General features: G+C 33.5%; 1 long non-coding RNA gene across 1 annotated transcript; it reads left to right on the top strand.

Annotated features, from left to right (window-relative positions):
• The first annotated feature begins 467 nt into the window (after positions 1 to 467).
• LOC142631150 (uncharacterized) lies at positions 468 to 934 on the top strand. The gene is made up of 3 exons (XR_012843532.1): positions 468 to 500; positions 573 to 695; positions 826 to 934. It is a non-coding gene; the product is annotated as an uncharacterized LOC142631150 (long non-coding RNA).
• The last annotated feature ends 20,882 nt before the right edge of the window (positions 935 to 21,816 follow it).

The following is a 21,816-nucleotide window of genomic DNA, read 5'->3' as shown; positions in this document are numbered from 1 at the left end:
TGGCAATGTTCCCATAGAGTGGAGTGAGAAAAATAATGTAGTGGGAGCCCCCAAGTTTGACCCAGTTGTTAGTTCAACAAAGAGAATTCATGGCAAATCACCTCCTTTGGAAGATAAGACCAAGAAAGTAAGGCGTAAGAGAGCCATTGCTAAGAAGCCAAGGAGTGATGATTTAAAGCCCCCATTTACTGTTCAATCTGATTCGAGTTACCCTGGTTGTTGAGTTTAATGTTCCAACTATTGCATTTGCTGGTTCACCCATGTCATTGAAACAATATAGGAGGACTAGAGTTGGTAGGATATAGGTTCTTGAGCCTTCGGAAGAGGTATCCTCACTGACCCTTTATCTTCTTACATCCTTTCTTTCTTTTTTCTTTTCTTCTTTGCCTTCATTTGTGTTGCTAACCATATGTTTTTGTGTCTTCAACAGTTTGGTGAGAGTGAAGAGACACCATTAGAGGAGTATGATGGAGAATTCCAAGATACAGCCACAGATTTTGGTAAACTCCTATTCCTCGCTTTGGTTTCTTCTTGTGTTTCCTCTCCTGATGTCCTTTATTCTCCAAGTCCAGCTAATGAAGACATAGAAGCTACTGTCAAGGACCCTGTTGTTACTAATACTGCTGGGGAAGCTACTATTAGCATGCCCAGCCAAGAGCATGTTGTGACTTCGATTGTTTATGACATATAACAGGGTAAGAAACCTCCAAGTATCATAAACTTGAGTCATTTATATTGACCAAAGTAAGCTTCTTGTTCAATAATGCTTAGCTGTATGAGTGCTTTTGGTTACTGCTGGAGATATAATCTTGTTCACTTTTGTAGAGTCATAGAGTGAATCTTCTAGTGCTACCTTCAAGAGAATGAGTCGTGAAGAATTCTTGGAGCAATTTGTGGAGGATGAAGAAAATGAGAAAGTGGCAGCTAATTTCTATCCTCTTTCAAGTAATACTATCAAAGTTTTTTTGGACTAATTTTTTTAATAAATATTATTCTTATAGCATTGATTACTAAAGGTTGTACTCAGTTCACAAAACTTTCACTTCTGAAGGCTTATATCATTTTCTCTCTTAAAATGTTTGAATAATTGCTTGAACCAAATAAAAACAATCTAGGCCCCTATTTAATAAATGTTTGATAACCTTTCAAAATCAATCAGGGCCCCGTCATTATCATTTTCATTGCCTCAACAACTATAAAAACATTCGATGGGTTTTTCCACTTCTATTGCACTAATTATTTTACAATTTATGTTTTGATGGAGAGATCTTAAGTTTTATTCTATGACCTTTGATTTTCATATAAAAAAAGTGTAATAATATTTTTTTTTTTCATGTCAAGTGTGTGCTCAATGCTTAATATATTCTTTTTTGTATTTGATATGGCAATCCTTTAGATTATGATTTTCAAGCCACATGCTCATATCTTTTTGATTTTCATGATGGGAATGAAGGTGTATATAATTTAAAGTTTTTTATGTTATCTTTAATGTGACTTACTAAATTCAATTGTAGATTAGTTAAACTAAAGAATATGATTGTTATTTTTGGTAAGTGTACATTTCCATGGGACTTCTTTGTTATTATTTGTTATTGTCATTTGTCAAGGAAGTTAATAAGTTATTTTCATTTTCAATGCATATAAGCTGCACTTTTGGGAGTATCTAGGGTACCATGGAAAAGAAAGAACACTGTCAGGGGTTTGAAAGCAACTCTTTGTTGCTCTTTGGGGCCGTGTTTAACTTTGTCTTGAGGTGAAAAATGAGACTACATCATATGAAATACAAACCCTCTACAGAATGTATAGCAATATAGAGATACAACTGTATACAATAATAAAGATTTCCATCCATGAGAACTGGAAGCATACAAGCGTATACAAATTATTTTCATATTTATTTTTATGTTAGTTTTTGTTGTTTTATTATTACAATTTTAATGTTGAAATTGTTATATAAACCTATGATATAGCCCTTAAGTTACTATTAACCTTGATTTATTTGTTCATATATAATCTTGAAATAACATATATAATATTATATCATGTTTAATACGAAATTAATTAACATTTTATTTATTTATTAGCACTTAATAAAGAAAAAAAATGTATAATATATTAAAATAAAATTGCCAAACTTTCCCGTGCATAACATGTGTTAGCGACTAGTATTAAAAAATGCAATTTGACCTTTTTCGAATTACAAAAAAATAATTTAGATATTTAATTATTATATATACAATCTGTAAGACACATCAAAATCTTTCATGGGTGAGATAATAACAAGATCAACATTCAAATGATGTCAAACAAAACAAGTATCAAATTAATACAATTGAATTTTTAAAGGCCAAAATGAAATCATACCATATCAGGGATCATAAGTGATTTTTACCTAATTTTCTCTCACCAAAATAAACTAGTAATTAAATACTAGCTAGATAGCTTTTATTATATAAATATTCTATTTCATTGATGACTTGCTTTGCACAGATCAATAGATAGTTTTATTACTACCTATTGATGCTCAGTTTTGCAAATCTGTACCCAAAGTCCTATAAAAAAAATAAAAAAAAAAAAGCCCAAGAAAAGCAAGGCCCAAAAGCCCATGAGGAAGAAAGCCCAATGAAAAGCAAGTTATCACAACCCCTTAAAATGAAGAATTCTAATGAGGCCACAAGAAGGATCCCATGGCAAATTTTCTCTTATGGCCAACATCACGATTGGTAGCCCATACTCTCTAAGCAAACAATCAAGCTTCCACTCCGACATGGTCTCATAGTCAGCTTGAGTGTACCTGGGATAGTGCAGTGGCATCTGAAAGTGCCCACACCACTCCCTCGTGTCACCGTTGGCTCCTCCATTGCCTATTTTTTGAGAGGGTCTACTGCTCACTGATTCCATTCCTCCACTCATGTTTCTAAAATCACTATAGAGAGAGTTTTGCTTTTTAGTAGTTGTGGCAAACTGGTCTGGCCTCTTTTAGTATTTATAGAGAGTTTTGTGTTGGGAATATTTTGCAAGCATAGCAGATGTTATTGCAATTTACTATTGACAGTTGTAATAGGTTATTGATTTTCAAGAGAAGTTACTCCTATGTGGCAGAAAAATACCGTAGTACACAAGAAAATGTAGAATTATGTAGGGAAGGTTTTGGCCTTTGAATCATTGCAGTTTTACCAGAAATTAAAAGTTTTGGGGCCAGGCTTATGCACTGGAGCTAAACCAAATCCAAAGTTTTGTTGATTTAAAAAATAGAAATAATCATATTGTCATGCAAAGTAAACATTGAGTTGGTTCACTTCACCATGTTTAATTTGATACTTGTCCACCATTACTTAGAGAGATAGAGAGAAAAAGAAAAAGAAAAAAAAATCTTTGTCCACCGGTAGATATTTTCCTTTCCCCTTCTCCAAGGCATTTTAATAAATTCTGTTAGGTTCTAAGACCTCAGAGACTAATGTATTAGAACTTCAATGCGTATTGTGTTGGCAAACCATGATCAAAACATAGAATCTAGGTTTAGGCTTGCTCAAAGTATGTTTTTATTGTATAGTTGGAATCGAGTGATTGCAGAAATTAGTGGACAAATTCTGAAGGCTCGATCAATCAAAAATTAGATTTGATTGATCGAGAATTTTACAGAATTAATTTTTTACAGAATTTCCAACTCAGTCCAAGCCCGTTTGACGTGTAGGGTTTATGTTTTACTTTTCATATAAAAAGAAAAACCCTAACTATGTTTTAGAGGCTTTTTTGTGCTGTGTGTTGAATCTCTTGTGAGATCTGGATGTGTATACCTTCATACACACTTAGGGTTATCAAGATCAAGATTGATGTCAAGAACTTGGTGATCGTTTCAGTTGCTGCATAAAGAACTTAACAAAGATCTGAAATCTTTGAGTGGAGTTTCAAAGTCACAAGTAGGAAAACTTGTGGTTGCAGTAAATCAAAGGAAAGACATAGTCCGTGGACTCGGAGCTGTCATGTGGTTGTGGTAGTAAGTTTTCTACTCGAGGTAGAAATAGGATGTTAGTGGTCTAAATTCTATTGTACAAACTTCAATTCTTTCTTAGTGGATCTATTTTATCTTGAAGATAGCTAGGTTAAATCCTCCCCAGGTTTTTTACCGGTTTGGTGTTCTTGAGTCATCAGATCTTTGTGTTCTTTATTTTTCCACATTATATTTATTTTACACATATTGGTTTAACCTAGTGTTAATTAACAAACTTGTTAATCAACTTGGCTTAATATTAGGTTAATCATATTGTGTTAAGGGGTCTAAAACTTTACAAGTGGTATCAAAGCCCGTGGTGGTGTGCGGTAAAGGTGGTGAGGTGTTCATGGTCCCTACTTAGCGGGGATAGAGAAAGCCTAAATGGCCCATACACAAAGATACTAAAGAAGAAGAAAAAAAAGCCCAGTAAAGGAATATTTATAATGGTGCTAAATAATGGAGTGATGCGAGGTTTCGATGGACATGGACGTGCGGAGTTCTCATGGATGTGCGTGCGAGGTTGACACGTGGTTCCCATTGATGGTATTCGAGAGACCCATGGATGACGCGTTGATGGAGCGAAAAGCCCATTAGGCAAGGGGAAGTGATTAGGACTTGTTCATGACCCACAAAGAGGTCTTAAAGCCCATAAAGAGGCAGACTCACATGTGAGGGGGAGATTGTTGGGTTACACGTGTGAGTGAAGTCCCACATTGAATAAAGATGAGAAGAATGAATGGTTAATATAATACAATTGAGCACATACCTATTGGGCTTAGGCCTTTTAGGTTAAAGTGTGTCTCTATATATTATATTAATTACTCAAGGAAGCTCCTTAAAGTGTTTATCCCCCCGACAAATGGCATCTTCCACAGCTGATGCATCTCAGCCTCCTTCTTCAGGCAATCCTTTTTCTAAGTAGTTTGTTGATCCCACCGCTGCTATTGATCCTCCACCTTCTTCTTTGAGTGATCCATCTATTCGGAGTATGTTGGATACTGTCATGACCGTTCAGGCGGCGTATGGATAGATTTTGTTGAATGTGCTCACGGAGCTTCAAGCTTTGCGTGTTGATTTGGCTGGTGCTCGATGGTCTTCTAAACCACCTCCTTTTGATGATGAGTCCTGATTGCCCTTTGGAAATTCGTCACAAAATGGGGGAGTACATATGCATGGAGATAGGGGGAGTTTTTTTTAGATTGTATCTAGGAGCTTCATGATGTATATTCTATTTTGGCTTATGATGTATTTGTTTTTTATGAGTTGTATCTGTTAGGGGGAGACACTACGCTTTATGCTTTATGCTTTGTTTCTTTTATTGTTTCTTGTTTCACATATGCTACATTGGTTATTGATTTATATTATGAGGTTATTCATTGTATATGTCTTTTATTTTATGTTTTGTGAAATCAAATTTTATTTTGGTTTACTTGTATTTTTCACACGTGTTTATGTGTTTTTTGAAGTGTTTTAAGAATATATGGGTTAATTTAGTCGTGGCTGCTGTCTACACTGGAAACTGATAGATAGTAGTTAGGTTGAATTGTGTTTAGGGCATTTTCACTTTAAATGGGCTGTATTGTAACTTTGAGCACTTCATGTGATAGGCCAAGAATGTATTGACCTCTTGTGATAAAGCAATTGATTAATTAGCCAAATTAATTATTTAATCCAATTAACATGCAAAATGCATGGTAGCACAAACAAATCACCAACTAAGTTAATATGCAGCAAAAAATAAAGTTGACATGGTGATTTTTTTACGAATGGGGAACCCTACAGTTGAACCCTTACCCCAATACCCAATTGGAGTTGTTCTGTAGTGACAATCTCTCTTTTTAATGCACGGCTCCCCATACGTGACTAACCAATCGATGCACGGATCCCAGTAAGCGACTTGTTCCTTTGCAAGGATCCTAGTACGTGGCTAACACCACAACAACCCTTTAATTGTTGTAGTTGATTTGCAGTAGCTTCACATAGAAACACCAATAAGATTTTCAATGTTGGTGCAAGAGACTTTGCTTGGTTACAAAACCTAAAGGCGTACAAGAAACGCAGCAAGAACTCTTTCTTCTATAGCAAGAGGCTAGGGTTTCAAAAAGAAAACCTTATGAAGCTTTCTAGGGTTAGATTTTTCTTTTTCCGCTTTCTTTAAATAGGAGCTTAATGGACTCTCCTATTTCAAATAGGTTTACACAAACCTTAGGTTTCCCTAGTTCTATGAGGATTATAATAACCCTTAAACAATTAGCATTTTAGAGTAAAAACATTGCTAGCTATAGTTTGAATCCCGTAAACTCGATAGGTCGAGACATGTGTCAAGCTTTAATAAATCTCGACAGATCGAGCTTTTGTCGAGGAGGTATCAAGACTTGCAGATTGCACTTTTCTTGAGCTGTTCTTGAGTAATCTTCAAGTCTTCAATTTAACCACTTGTAATGATCAACTTGAACCTACTTAGATTTACCTAAATACAAGAAAAGTGCATTTTTTCAAAGGATATGGCAATTACATAAAAATATGTCCCTAACATCATGTTTTTGATATGTTTTGTCATGAATTGCCAAAGGGGGAGATTGTTAGGTTTTAAGACTTTAGAAGAAAATGTATTAGAACTTCAATGTGTATTGTGTTGGTAAACCATGATCAAAACATAGAGTTTAGGCTTAGACTTGCTCAAAGTATATTTTTTATTGTAAAGTTGGAATCGAGTGATTGTAGAAATTAGTGGAAAAATTCTGCAAGGCTCGATCGATTGAAAATTAGATTCAATCGATCAAGAATCGTGCAGAATCAGTTTTCTGCAGAATTTCCAACTCAGCCCAAGCCTGTTTGACGTGTAGGGTTTTATGTTTTACTTCTCATATTAAAAAAAAAAAAAAAAACCCTAGCTACGTTTTAGAGGTTTTTTGTGTGTTGTGTTTTGAATCTCTTGTGAAATCTAGAGGTGTTTACCTTCATACACACTTAGGGTTATCAAAATCAAGATTGATGTCATTGGTGATCGCTTTAGTTGCTGCACAAATAACTTAATGAAGATCTGAAATCTTTGAGTGGAGTCTCAAAATCACAAGTAGGAGAACTTGTGGTTGTAGTGGATTAAAGGAAAAAAGTAGTTCGTGAACTCGAAACTGTCACGTGGTTGTGGTAATAAGTTTTCTACTCAAGGTAGCAATAGGATGTTAGTGGTCTATGTTCAGTTATTCAAACTTCAATTCTTTCTTACTGGATCTGTTTTACCTTGAGGATAGCTAGGTTAAATCTTCCCCAGGTTTTTTACCGGTTTGGTTTTCCTGGGTCATCAGATCTTTGTGTTCTTTATCTTTCCGCATTATATTTATTTTACACATATTGGTTTAATGTAGTATTAATTAACAAACTTGTTAATCAACTTGGCTTAATATTAGGTTAATCATATTATGTCAAGGGATCTAAAACTTTACAGATTCCAACTTTTCCACCAAGGCACCACCCGTGGCTTGAGCAGACCTACACAATCAGTGCTCTTGTCCATGCTTAAATAGAGTGAAAGTGAATAGAACTACTAGTTTCAAATCTTGGTCTTTCAATTAACAAAACCTGATTTGTATCCCCAGACTAAAATTACATGTATTTGCAATATTCCCCATCATTAATTTAGACCTTCAAACTATTAAATTAAACGTCACACAGTCCAAAATTCCAAGTCTTTGGATGTTGGAATGCATATGTTAGGTTCTAAAAGTTTAGAACAACTGGCAAACTGTGAAAAAAAACTTGTCTAGATATAGATCCTAGAGTCTATAGGTATTATTAGACAATGATCAAGTTGATACAAGTCAAGATTCAAGAACATACTAGCTGTAGAAAAAGAATTCGAAATCTGCCTAGTTTGATCGATCAAAAGACAGGCTCGACTGATTGATATACAGGTCTGTAGAATTTCAAGTTCGACCCAACAATAGTTCAAGCCCATTAAGGATTAAGGTTTCAGATCTACTTCTTCTAGTATATAAAGGAAACCCTAAGCACGTTTATAAAAGTCTTTTCAAAGAGAGAAGAGTGTGCCTCTTTTGTAGATCTAGGGTTTTGTACCCAAAAGCTCTCTAAAGTCTTCTACCGATGTTATTCCTTGAAGAATCTCAAGATCCGGTATTGTACAAGTTGCTACATACAAGGTCAATGTTGAAGGAGATCCAAAACCTTTGAGTGGAGTCTCAAAGTCACAAGTGTGGGTGTTTGTGTTACAAAGGCCTAATAGAGAAAGAGTCCGTGGATTCGAAGTTTGCACGTGGTTGTGTCAGTAAGTTCTACATGTGGTAGCAATAACATGTTAGTGGTCTAAGTCTTATTGTAAACTTCGATTCTCTATAATTGATTTGCTTTTTACCTTGAGGATAGTTAGGTTAAATCCTCCCTAGGTTTTTTACCGGTTTGGTTTTCCTAGGTGATCATATCATTGTGTTCTTTATTTTCCGCTGCTTTGCATGATATAACTTTATTTTTTTAACCTAGATCTAAATAATAAACCTAAATATTCACTTATTTAATCAATTAGGTTAAACAATCTAGTTTACAGGGATCTAAAACCGTACAGCATAAAAAGAACTGCATGCATTAGCAAATTTCAAGTTCAGAGCATGTATCAACTAGCAAAACATGCTACCATAATCAAGCAGATCCCCAACAATTGTACTAATAAGATGGTCAAAAAAAAAAAAAGAGTGATCGTATTAATTCAGGTCTCAAGTTTGTCCTTGTGAAAGGCTTGCTTTTTATGTAGAAATTCCGTAGTCACAGGCCAATAAGATTTTCTTTATATAAATAAAAAATATTTTAACAACTTTGCATTAATTTTAGAAAAGATCCAGAAAAATAATTTCCTATTAATTTTAAAATATTTCTAAAAAAGTACAGCTTAAAATAACGATAATGTTAAAAAAGCATGTATAATATACAAGATCATGAGAATTTAAATTTATAATATGTATATATTATAAAAAAAAATTTACGGAGGTTAAAATTTTTTTAAGAAAAACCCTTTTAATTAATATATTTAAGAAGTAAAAGAGGGAAGGGGTGCAAGTTGCAAAAGTGAGGCAAGCCATGCCATGCGGCCCATGCCCCTCATTGCCTTCGATTCAAGAAGCTTATCAAAAAGATCAAAAGTTCTGCGGTATCTTACGCCATTCTGCTAGTGATTAATCTCATTGACTTATGATTTTTATTTTTATTTTTTTCAATGTGATTTCAGATAATTTAAGTGCAATTTTTTAAGTAAAATAATATTAAGTTTTTCAATTAAATTCAAACATATAACTAGATTGTTGACATTTGACAAATATAATATTATTTGTACTTTATAAGCGAACTCAAAATATGAGATAGAATTTATAATGTACCGCATCTTTGTGAAACTATATAACCTTTGTAGAGAGGGAAAATTCCCGACCTATGACAAGCTGACACATCATACTACCAAGTCCACAAAATACAACCAATTACAAAGCGCCACGTACTGCTGCTAGGTTTTGCCATCACTATTCAGAAAACCAATAGAAATTTGCCAAGTATCATTGAAATAAATGCATGAAATGCATCAGCATGCGTAGGCAATGACACAAGCAGCCCTGCACGTGTAAGCAATGACACAAGCGATCCAGCATGTGTAAGCGATGACATAAGCAGACCAATCAGGCTGTGACATGTGTCACCAATCAGACTGCGCCATGTGTCGCTCACCCACCTCCAAACTCCTATAAATAGAAGCCTTCCTAAGACATTTGGCCAGATGGAGAAAGATATCTTGAGTTCAGAAATCCAGAAGCTCTGCCGGAATCAAACCCCAAAGCCTCCAAGAATTTCAAGAACTTCAACTTTGAATACAGACAAGATTCGAAGCAAAATCATCCAAACTACTCGTCCAGGTCTCAAAGGTCACTAGAATCAAGCTCAAAAGCCTCTAGAAACCTCAACAAACCACAAATCAGTGAAGCTCTAAGGATTCTAGCCTCTAAAGCCCTGAAGAACTTCCACCACAAACCTTCAGAAAAGAAGGACACACGAAGAACACGAAGAATACGAAGAACAAAGAATTTCTAACAAGCTCATAGCCAGAGATTCATTGTAATTCCGTTTCAAAGATCTTCGATCCATTCCTCAGCCAAATTGAAGGATATCTTGTGTTCGGATCAAAGTTATATTACTACAATTTCAATTAACAAATCTTTCAAGGAGATCGAATAAGAGGATCACTCTTTTGTAATTACAAAGAATTGTACCACATATTCATCAATACAAATTCGCATTTGTGAAACTATTTTACTTGTTTGATTTATTTCGAATTAAGAATTTAGTCGTCTACAACCTTACAATCACTTTTCTGGCCAGATTCAACAAACTAAATTAGATGTATGTTTCTACCCAAGAGATGATGGAAAAGGATCGACAACCCCTTGAATATACGTTTTTGCTTTTGAAAAAATTCATAATAAAAAATAAAGATCGCCAACTTCTTGTGAGGTTGGGTCTTCTAGTAGCTTCTATTATTTTTTGTATTAGTTATTCTGCTATAGTATCTTTTTATAATATTTATCGCGTTAGCTATTATGCTAGCTAAATCTTTTCTGCTGAAGCTTTTATTATTTCTTTGTTATTATGTACATTTCTTTTGATATGAACTGATCATTATTCTACCATATATATATATACATATTATATTTATATGTATAAGTATATATACGAATATATGTATGTATATATTTGAGAATACACTAACCCAAGTAAACTAACTATCGGACCGTGTGCCTTACCAATCCATCCAACAACTAATTGGTGAAGGATGAGGGGGCAAATCTTTTATAGCATTCGATCACAGACCAATCTCATTAGTATTGGAGCGAATTGTGAAATCCCTCACAATCCCTTCCTCACAATGCGGCTCCAAGGATTCAAATTTATGACCTTAGCTCTGATACCACTTGATAGACAAAAAATGTATTGATCCCTTATGATGAATTAACCAATTAATTAGCCAAGTAAATTAATTAGGTTCAATTACATGCAATGAGGATGACAGCACAAACAAATCACCAGTTACCTAAATATGCAGCGGAAATTAAATGACACAGTGATTTGTTTACGAATGGGGAAAACCTACCCGGCAAAAACCCCACCGGGTGATTTTAAGGTCATCACTCCCGAGAATCCACTATTATCAAAACAAGCAGTTACAAGTAAAGGAATCTCAGTACCTTATACCAACCTACAATTGAACTCTTACCCCAATACCCAATTGGATTTGTTCTATAGTGACAATCTCCCATTTTAATGCACAGCTCTCAGTACGTGACTAACCAATCAATGCGCAGATCTTAGTACGTGGCTTACTCCTTTGCACAAATTCCAGTACATGACTAACTCCACAACAATCCTTTGATTGTTGTAGTTGATTTGTAGCAATTTTACATAAAAACACCAATAAGATCTTCAATATTGGTGCAAGAGACTTTGCTTGGTTACAGAACCCAAAGACGTACAAGAAATGCAGCAAGAACTCTTTCTTCTGTAGGAGGAGGTTAGGGTTTCAAAAAGAAAACCTTATAAAGCTCTCTAGGGTTAGGTTTTTCTTTTTCCACCTCCTTTTAAATAGGAGCTTAATGGGCTCTCCTATTCCAAATAGATTTACACAAATCATGGGCTTTCCTAGTCCAATAAGGATTATACAAACCCATAAACAAATAGCTTTTTAGAATAAAAAGTTGCTGGCTATAGTTTAAAACTCATAAGCACGATAGATCAAGACATCTGTCGAGCTTTAATGAATCTTGACAAATCAAGCTTCTGTCAAGGAGGTATTGAGACCTGCAGATTGCACTTTTCTTGAACAATTTTTGAGTAATCTTCATGTCTTCAATTTAACCAATTGTAATGATTATCTTGAATCTACTTAGATATACTCAAATACAAGTAAAGTACGTTTTGTCAAAGGATATGCCAATTACATAAAAATATGTCCCTAACACTAACATTTACCTGATGGCTACTTTCTTTAGGTTTTAGAGTTGTTTATGTGCAGGAAGTGAAGCAATACTTCTAAAGCAAAAAACGGAGAAAGGTCACTCACATTGTAGAAAAGTGTAGAAAACTTTGTTGCAGAGCAGCAGAGCAAAAAGTTAAGAAAAGTAAGTCCTGCGGCAGAAATTGGAGAAATGTTCCTTCTATGGTAGAAACGGAGAATAAGCCCAATTTGCAATGTTGTCCCTTGGACTTTGGACACAATGTTTGTGTACAAATTGGTAGTGATAGGATGGGACCTTGGAGCTCTTTCCACGAAGCGTCAGACCCAACTTCCTTCTTATAAAATGCCTAGACCAAATGTTGTCTAATAAAATCAAGACACATGTCCAAGGTAGAAGAAGTGTAAAAAGAACCCTCAACACTATCGTACTAAAGGTATGAATCTAGATCTCATTTTTGTTTGTTCATTAGAGTGGAATACTTTAGTATCGGCCTATGTCAATTCACAGTTTCAAGGTTATTGCAGATATATATAAATAAATATATATGTATTTTTTGGTACATATGGAAAATAAAATCTAGTGAGTGACAATTTGCATAAACGCTCCTGCAACCCTTTGCGATGTTTCGCACTTCTTGGAAGATTATGTTTAGAGCAACACTATTTTATATTTATTTTACAACATATATATATATATATATATATATATATATATATTATAAAATAATAAATTTAATAGTTTTCTTTTGAAAAATCTCAAATAAAGTGAGTAGATTATTTATGGGTTTTAAAAAAAAAAAAGAGATAAAACAACCCTGTAGGGTACTTGTATACAAGAAACTTCCAAGAAGTTTCCTTCCACTTATTTTTTCCATTTCCCAAACCCACTCACGTGACCTATTCAATTTATTTCCTCATTTCACCTAACTTTGACTAATCTTTTTGCTCATCTCATTTAGATTTATTCAAGGAGCACAACTTTTATTACACTCTTTTTCATGACTATTTTATGTGGTAGACTATAATTGATTGTCTATCATTTTTACACGAAATCACATCCTAGAATTTTTGCATTTCCAATGAGTGTCTGTTAGTGGCTTTATGCTCTCTTCAGTCTTCTTTTCTCTTATTTTTATATTTTTATTTTTTATTCTTTATTTTTATCTCACATTGACTTTGCTTCAGCTTGCTCTCTTTTTTCCCCATCTCTCGTGTTAAGATCAATTGTTTTAGGGTAGTGGTTTTGCTTTTAAGAGAAACAAAAAAGCCCAAAATGTACACCCAAACTGACTCGGAATGGGCCAAAATTTTTTCTGGTGCGTAATAATTTCAGTTTGCATACCAGTACAATATTTTTTACCTGTTCCGACCAGAACGAAACAAAATTCAAAACATTGATCATACCTGCTTTTGTTGTATATTTTTATTTTTATTTTATTTTGTCACTTTCATTTCATGATTGACCAAGTCATTGGATGTTCTGCAATCTGCACATAGATCTTCCGTCCCCACTTCTTAAAAAAATAAAAAAAAAACACTTGGAAGAAAAAAGTCAAAAACAACCACAAGATAAGAAGAAAGATAAAAGATGAAAGAAAGGTGGGCTTTACTATTCTTCCTCCCTAAGGCCTCATTTGGGAGGAGGGAATGGAATAAAATGGAAAAAAAAAATGAAAAGAATGATTTTAGAATATTCTTCATTTTCCTTGTTTGGGAGTTTAATTGGGAGGGAATAGAATGGGTAGAAGGGAATACTTATTCTTCTTTATTTCCTTAAAATCTCAAATTTTCATTTCCCCTGAAATTGGAAGGAATGAGAGGGAATAGAATTAGATTTAGTGCTTTTTTTTACTAGAACTCCCGAAATACCCCTATATATTCAACCATTTATTTTAAAATAGGGGTCTAATAGTAATATTGTCATAAAATGATTTCATTCCATTCCCTCCATATTACTCCCAAACAAGATTACTTACATTCAATTAATTTTCATTCCTTTCCATTCTTTAATTTTAAAACATCCAATCAAGGTTACTTAATTCTATTACATTCCATTCTTTTACATTAGTTTTCATTACTTAAATACATTCCATTCCATTCCATTCATTTTCATTCTTTTATTATCATTTCATTCTATTTCCTTATAGACTCCTAAACGAAGCCTAAGAGCATTCTTATCAAGGGTGCTATAAGTGCTAAAATGCTATTTTTAGAATTTATAATCACAAAAATTCACTCCATCAAAGATGCCAAATGCTAAAAAATTTGACATCTTGCTACAGTGCGCTCTAAAAAATGAGAGCGCATTGTAGCAAGATATTATAATTTTTTAATATTTTCTCTTTCCTTTGATCTCTCATTCTCTCTACCTTTTCTCTCTATTTCTCTGCCTCTCCATCTCCATCTTTCTCACATCAAGCTTCTTCTTCTTCTTCTTCTTTTCCTACTCCAAATTAGCATTGGTGTGGAGATCGACATGCAGATCGTGTTCTCAAATTAACTTTGTTTGAAGATTTTTCCTTTATGTGTTGCCATGTGTTGATCATCACTGGGTGTTTTACCGTGTGTTGATCGTCGCTATGGGTTTTGGTTTGGGTTCAATGTTGGATTTGTCCTTCTATTTCCTCTTTCCCTCTAATATTGGTTTAAATTCCAATGGTCTTGCATATATTTGATGTTTTAGCTTAGTGTTTTTGTTTTTGTTTTTTATGATTAATGGTGGATGTCGTTGTGGTTTTGGGCTTGTGATTTTGTTGGTTGTGGTTGTGGTTGTGGTTGTGGTTATGGGTGACGGTGATGGTGGTAGTGATTGTTGTGGGTGTGGCTAGTAATAGTGAGTGTGGGTGTGGGTGTGGGTGTGGGTGTGATTTGCTGGGTTGAGATGGAAGAGTGTGAGTTTGTTGAATAGACAAATGGGTATGGGTGGTTGGCGTTTTTTTTCCCCGGTGGTGGTAGATATCGGTTTGTTAGGTTGAGATGGCCTGTGTGAGTTTACTGGGTTAAGAGAGTCAGAGAGGAAGAGAGAGAAAGCAATATATATTGAAGAATGAAGAAAAAAAAAGAATATTTAAATGAAGTGGTAAAAAATATAGAATATTTGATGTTAGGTGTATTGTAAAATAAGTTATTAAAATAAATAAAGTGAGTTTTTAAGATGCTAAATACTAAATTTTTTGAGAATTTTGATGTGAATGCTCTAAAAGGCTGCACCCTACTTCCGTCTTACTAATACCAACCAAATTACTAACCACTACCAGTTTCAATTTAGTCACTTTTAATGCTTTCTGCTTTCACTGGGCTAGATTTGATGTTTGTTTCTTTCCAAGAAATGATGGAAAAGGATCGATAACCCCTTGAATTTACGTTTTTTTTTTTGAAAAAATTCATCAAAAAGAAAAAGACTGCCAACCTATTGCGAGGTTGGGTCTTCTAGTAGCTTCTATTATTTGTTGTATTAGTTATTCTCCTGTAGCACATTTTTATCATATTAATTTATCGCCTTAGCTATTATGCTAAAACTTTGATTCTTTCTTTGATATTACGTACATTTCTTTTAATATGAATTGATCATTACTCTGCCATATATATATATATATATATATATATATATATATATTATATTTATACATATAAGTATACATACAAATATATGGATGTATATATTTGAGAATACATTGGCCCATGTAAACTAACATCTGCTTGATGACAATTTTCTTTGGGTTTTAGAGTTGTTTATGTGCAAGAAGTGAAGAAATATTTCTATAGCAGAAAATAGATAAAGGTCACTCACATTGTAGAAAAGTGTAGAAAACTTTACTGTAGAGCAGAAAGTTAAGAAAAGTCAGTCTTGCAGCAAAAACTGGAGAAATGTTCCTTTTATGGTAGAAAAGGAGAATAAGCCCAATTTGCAGCATCGTCTCCTGGACTTTGGACACAATGTTTGTGCACAAATTGGCAGTGGCAGGATGGAACCTTAGAGCCCATTCTGCGAAGTGTAAGGCCCAACTTCCTTTTTATAAAAAGCCTAGACTAAATGTTGTCTAATAACATCAAGACACGTGTCAAAGGTAGAAGAAGTGTAAAAAGAACCCTCAACACTATCATACCTAAGGTTATGAATACTAGACCTCATTTCAGTTTGTTCATTAGAGTAGAATACTTTAGCATCGGCCTATGTCAGTTTACCATTTTAAGGATATTGCAAATATAAATAAATAAACATATATGTATTTTTTGGTATTTTTGGAAAATAAAATCTAGTGAATGATAGTTTGCATAAACACTCATGCAGTCCTTTGCCATGTTTTGCACTTCTTGAATGATTAGGTTCAAAGCAACTCTATTTTATATTTATTTAACAACATATATATATATTATAAAATAATAAATTTAATAGTTTTATTTTGAAAAATCTCAAATAAAGTGAGTAGATTGTTATAATAAAAACAATTATTTATGGGTTTTTTAAAAATTAAAGAAAATAAAACAACCCTGTAGGGTTCATGTATAGAAGAACCTTCGAAGAAGTTTCCTTCCATTTATTTTTTCCATTTCCCAAACCCATTCACGTAACCTACTCAATTTATTTCCTCATTTCACCTAATTTTAACTATTCTTTCTTCTCATCTCATTTAGATTTATTCTAGCAGCACAACTTTTATCACACTCTTTTCATGACTATTTTATGTAGTAGACTATAATTGATTGTCAATCACTTTTACATGAAATCACATCCTATAATTTTTGCATATCCACTGAGTGTCTATTAGTGGCTTTATGCTCTCTTCAGTCTTTTCTTCTCTTATTTTTATCTTCTTATATTCTTTTTATTTTTTATTCTTTATTTTTATCTCACACTGACTTAGCTTCATCTTGTTCTCTTTTTTCCCCATCTCTCATGTTAAGATCAATTGTTCTATGGTAGTGGTTTTGCTTTTAAGGAAAACAAAAAAGCCCAAAATGTACACCCAAAATGATTCGGAATGGGCCAAAATTTTTTCTGAGGAGGAGTAATTTTTGTTCGCATACCAGTACGATATTTTTCACCGGTTCCGACCAGAACGGAACAATATACAAAACATTGATCATACCTGCTTTTGTTGTATATTTTTAATTTTTATTTTGTCACTTTCATTTCATGATTGACCAAGTCATTGGATGTTCTGCAATCTACACATAGATCTTCCCTCCCCACTTCCAAATTGAAAAAACACTTGGAAGAAAAAAGTAAAAAACAACCACAAGAAAAGAAGAAAAATAAAAAACGAAAGAAAGGTGGGCTTTACCATTCTCCCTCCCTAAAAGGCTACAACCTATTTTCGTCTTACTAATACCAACCAAATTACTAACCACTACCAGTGTCAATTTAGTCACTTTCAATGCTTTCTGCTTTCACTGGGGCTACATATATAATTGGGTTTGATTAACGTGTGCCTTGTGGCATATATTTACTATCCATTTTGAAAATGTTCTTATGGAGAATTAAAAAATTTGTCAAAACAGTTAATTATTTTTTCATATTTCATAAAAAGTTTTCTAAAATAGTTTACTAATGTATGCCCTAAGGGCACAAGTTAGTAAAATCCTATATAATTTTAAGTGGTAGTCCCAAAAGGAGATAATGAATAGTAACTATAATAATCACAATAATACAATTTGGCGACATCCTTCAAAATCTTCTCTTTCCTATCATTCTACATTGGTATAGGCACAAAAACAAGTTCCACTCAAATTGCAAAACAGCTATTAGAAATATACTATTTCTAACTGAAAAATTGGGATAAATCATCAAATATCACTATTATCAAACTCTTCACAGTCCATACATAAGTAATATCAAAATTCCCACATCAAACCCCAAGACATTACCCCGAAAATAGGGAATACTAGACTACTAGCTGGTACAGACCAAAACATAGGACACAATACTGCAATTAAAATTTATATATACATACCTAATTTTCACTTGCCACAGTATTACTTATGGATTCAAGATTGCTATTTTCGTGTATGCTTTTGCTACTTCCCCAGAAATTCAATCTTTGTCTAATGTAACAGTTTGCATCACAGAAGACAAAAGATAAAAATTTAAAGGTAGATAACAAAATCATGCAAATATAATAGCATCACAAGTTATCACAACCCCTTAAAATGAAGAATTCTAATGAGGCCACAAGAAGGATCCCATGGCAAATTTTCTCTTATGGTCAACATCTCCAACGATTGGTAGCCCATATTCTCTAAGCAAACAATCAAGCTTCCACTCCGGCATGGTCTCATAGTCAGCTTGAGTGTACCTAGGATAGTGCAGTGGCATCTGAAAGTGCCCACACCACTCCCTCGTGTGTTGCTCTCCGTTGGCTCCTCCGTTGCCCATTTTTTGAGAGGGTCTACTGCTCATTGATTCCATTCCTCCACTCATGTTACTAAAATCACTATCGAGAGAGTTTTGCTTTTTAGTAGTTGTGGCAAGCTGGTCTGGCCTCTTTTAGTATTTATAGAGAGTTTTGTGTTGGGAATATTCTGCAAGCACAGCGGATGTTATTGCAATTTACTATTCACAGTTGTGATTGGTTGTTGATTTCCAAGTGAAGTTACTCCTATGTGGCAAAAAAAATACCGTAGTACACAAGAAAATGTAGAATTATGTCGGTAAGGTTTTGGCGTTTGAATCATTGCAGTTTTACCAGAAATTAAAAGTTTTGTTGCTTTAAAAAATAGAAATAATCATATTGTTATGCAAAGTCAACATTGGGTTGGTTCACTTCACCGTGATTAATGTGATACTTGTCCACCATTACTTAGAGAGACAGAGAGAGAAAAAAAAGACAAAAAATCTTTGTCCACAAGTAGATATTTTCTTTTCCCCTTCTCCAAGGCATTTTAATAAGTTCCAACTTTTCCACCAAGGCACCAACCGTGGCTTGAACAGACCTACACAATCGGTGCTCTTGTCCATGCTTAAATAGAGTGAAAGTGAATAGACCTACTAGATTTAAATCTTGGTCTTTGAATTAACAAATCCTGCTTTGTATCCCCAGACTAAAATTACATGTATTTGCAATATTCCCCATCATTAATTAAGACCTTCAAACTATTAAATGAAACCTCACACAGTACAAAATTCCAAATCCTTTGGAAGTTGGAATGCATAAAAGAGAACTGCATGCATTAGCAAATTTCAGGTTCAGAGCATGTAGCAACTAGCAAAACATGCTACCATAATCACAGATTCCCAATCAGTGTTCGTATTGATTCAGGTCTCAAGTTTGTCCCTGTGAAAGGCTTGCTTTTTATGTAGTGATTCCGTAGTGTCACAGGCCAATAAGATTTTCTTTATATAAATAAAAAATATTTAACAATTTTGCATTAATTTTAGAAGAGATCCAGAAAAATTATTTCTTATTAATTTTAAAAGATTTCTAAAAAAGTACAACCTAAAATAAAGATAATGTTAAAAAACATGTATATTATACAAGATCATTAGAATTTAAATATATATAATATTTATATATTATAAAAAAATTTAGGAAGGTTAATTTTTTTTTTTTAAAAAAACCCCTTTTAATTAATTTATTTAAGAAGTAATAGAGGGAAGGGGTGCAAGTTGCAAAAGCGAGGCAAGCCATGCCATGCGGCCCATGCCCCTCATTGCCCTTCGATTCAAGAAACTTATCAAATAAGCAATAAAAGATCAAAGGTTGTGCGGTATCTTGCGCCATTCTGATAGTGATTAATCTCATTGACTTATGATTTTTATTTTTCATTTTTTAATTTGATTTCAGATCATTTTAAGTACAATTTTTTAAGTAAAATAATATTCAGCTTTTCAATTAAATTCAAACATATAACTAGATCGTTGACATTTGACAAAGATAATATTATTTGTACTTTATCAGCGAACGCAAAATATGAGTTAAAATTTATAACGTGTTGTATCTCTAAGAAATTATATATCCTTACGAGCTGGTATTTTATACGCTAGATGCATGAGACCTGCTTCTCATAGGTAAGTGGGCCCTACACATCAGGTGTATGAGACTAGCCTCTCACAAGCAAGTGAGTTCCAAATGTGTGAGACCTACTTACTTGTGAGAGACAGGTTTCATATATCTGGCACATAAGAGATTTTTTCATATATTTACGATCACTTTTTTGGCTAGATTCAACAAACTAAATTAGATGTATATTCCAGAGGTATATATTTCTCCCCAAGAAATGATTGGAAAAGGATCGCCAACCTCTCGAATATAAGTTTTTTTTTTATTTGTTTTTGTTTTCGCTTTTGTTTTGTTTTTTGTTTTTTTTTTGAAAAAATTCATCAAAAAAGTAAAAAAAAGATCGCCAACCTCTCGTGAGGTTGGGTCTTCTAGTAGTTTCTATTATTATGAATCTACCATAACGGATCATTCTCTGCAATAGCTCTTTATGGCCGAAAATATATGGGAAAAAATTACTGAAAACATACAACTTGTTTTGGCATTTTCTACTTGGGTTCTGGAAGATTCATTTTTAGGTAAACAAACAAATTTAGATGTACATTAAATTGTTCCTATGCTATCATGAAGGATTGCCTATCTTTTCTGAACCAATTAAAATAAGGTTTTCCATGTTGATGTAACCCTTCACCACTATACTATGTCTATTAAATGCAACAATACGAGCATGTTCATTCAATATTTCTTGTCCACACAATCACTCTGTGGAGTAGGAGGCATGGCAACCAATTTCTCCATCAATCAGAGAGAGCATTCAATATGTACGAAACTAAACATTCTAACAATCATCTTCATTATCCTTATATATCCACACCCAAATTACTAGTGGTGATGAATGAATTGCATAACCAGAAAGAAATGTAGACCACATATGGTGGAATGACTTCTTAAATCATAGCTGTCGGTGGGTGGTGCAGGAAACAACCAGCATTAGATGCCATTGCCCCACACAAAATACAGTGCGATCCTACAACTTTCATTACTTCTTTTTTGGTGGGGGAGGAGGGGTCTAGTTAGGGTTTATACCCTAGAATCTAATTTATTGACATATTATAAATAATTAAATTGTTTAATTATATGAGACTATTTCTATATGAACTAATTAGACATTATCATATAGTAATTAAGATGCATTGTATACGATTTAGTTACAGAAGATATAAATTACAAGTTATTTGTAAACTCAAAAATATAGCTCATAGTAGGTGATAAAATTTGAGATTTCATCTACAAAGACTATAACGTGCCATTTACGATAATTGTCTCGATCATGAATATAGAGACTTCTAGTTAATGTGTTGGTGTGTCTTAAGTGTGTAAGACACATTAAACTGTATCATTGTGAGATTAATTGTTCAATTAGCAACTGTCACCTGAATAATAAATCTCACATCTTTTATTTTCATACTCAATCCTGAGGAGATTGTAAATCTGATCATGAATATAGGTTACTTTAATATATCAGGAGTGAGATCTAATTTAACGGTCAAAACCTTAGTATGTTGGGTAATTGTACATAGTGTTGAGGGAATACATATTTTTAAGATGGAATCCATAATCTCTTTCTATAAAGAAAAAAAATATCCCTTTGAGATTAGTTTAATGGGAACTAGATATTCAAGGTGCTAGGCTCAACCACTTTAGTAAGGAGTTTCTAAAGTTTATATTTAATGAAATTAGATTTCATAAAATATATATATGAATATAACTAAAATATTCAACTATGAGCTCAAGGAATAAAATAGTGATTTACAAAGTGGAAGTTTATTATGACTGTTAGGTTTCAAGACCTTAGAAACTAATGTATTAGAACTTAAATATGT

Source organism: Castanea sativa, chromosome 4 (genome assembly GCF_040712315.1).
Source record: "Castanea sativa cultivar Marrone di Chiusa Pesio chromosome 4, ASM4071231v1".
Lineage (NCBI taxonomy): Eukaryota > Viridiplantae > Streptophyta > Magnoliopsida > Fagales > Fagaceae > Castanea > Castanea sativa.
The sequence above is the reverse complement of the archived record's forward strand: the minus strand, read 5'-3'. Positions and strand labels throughout refer to the sequence as shown.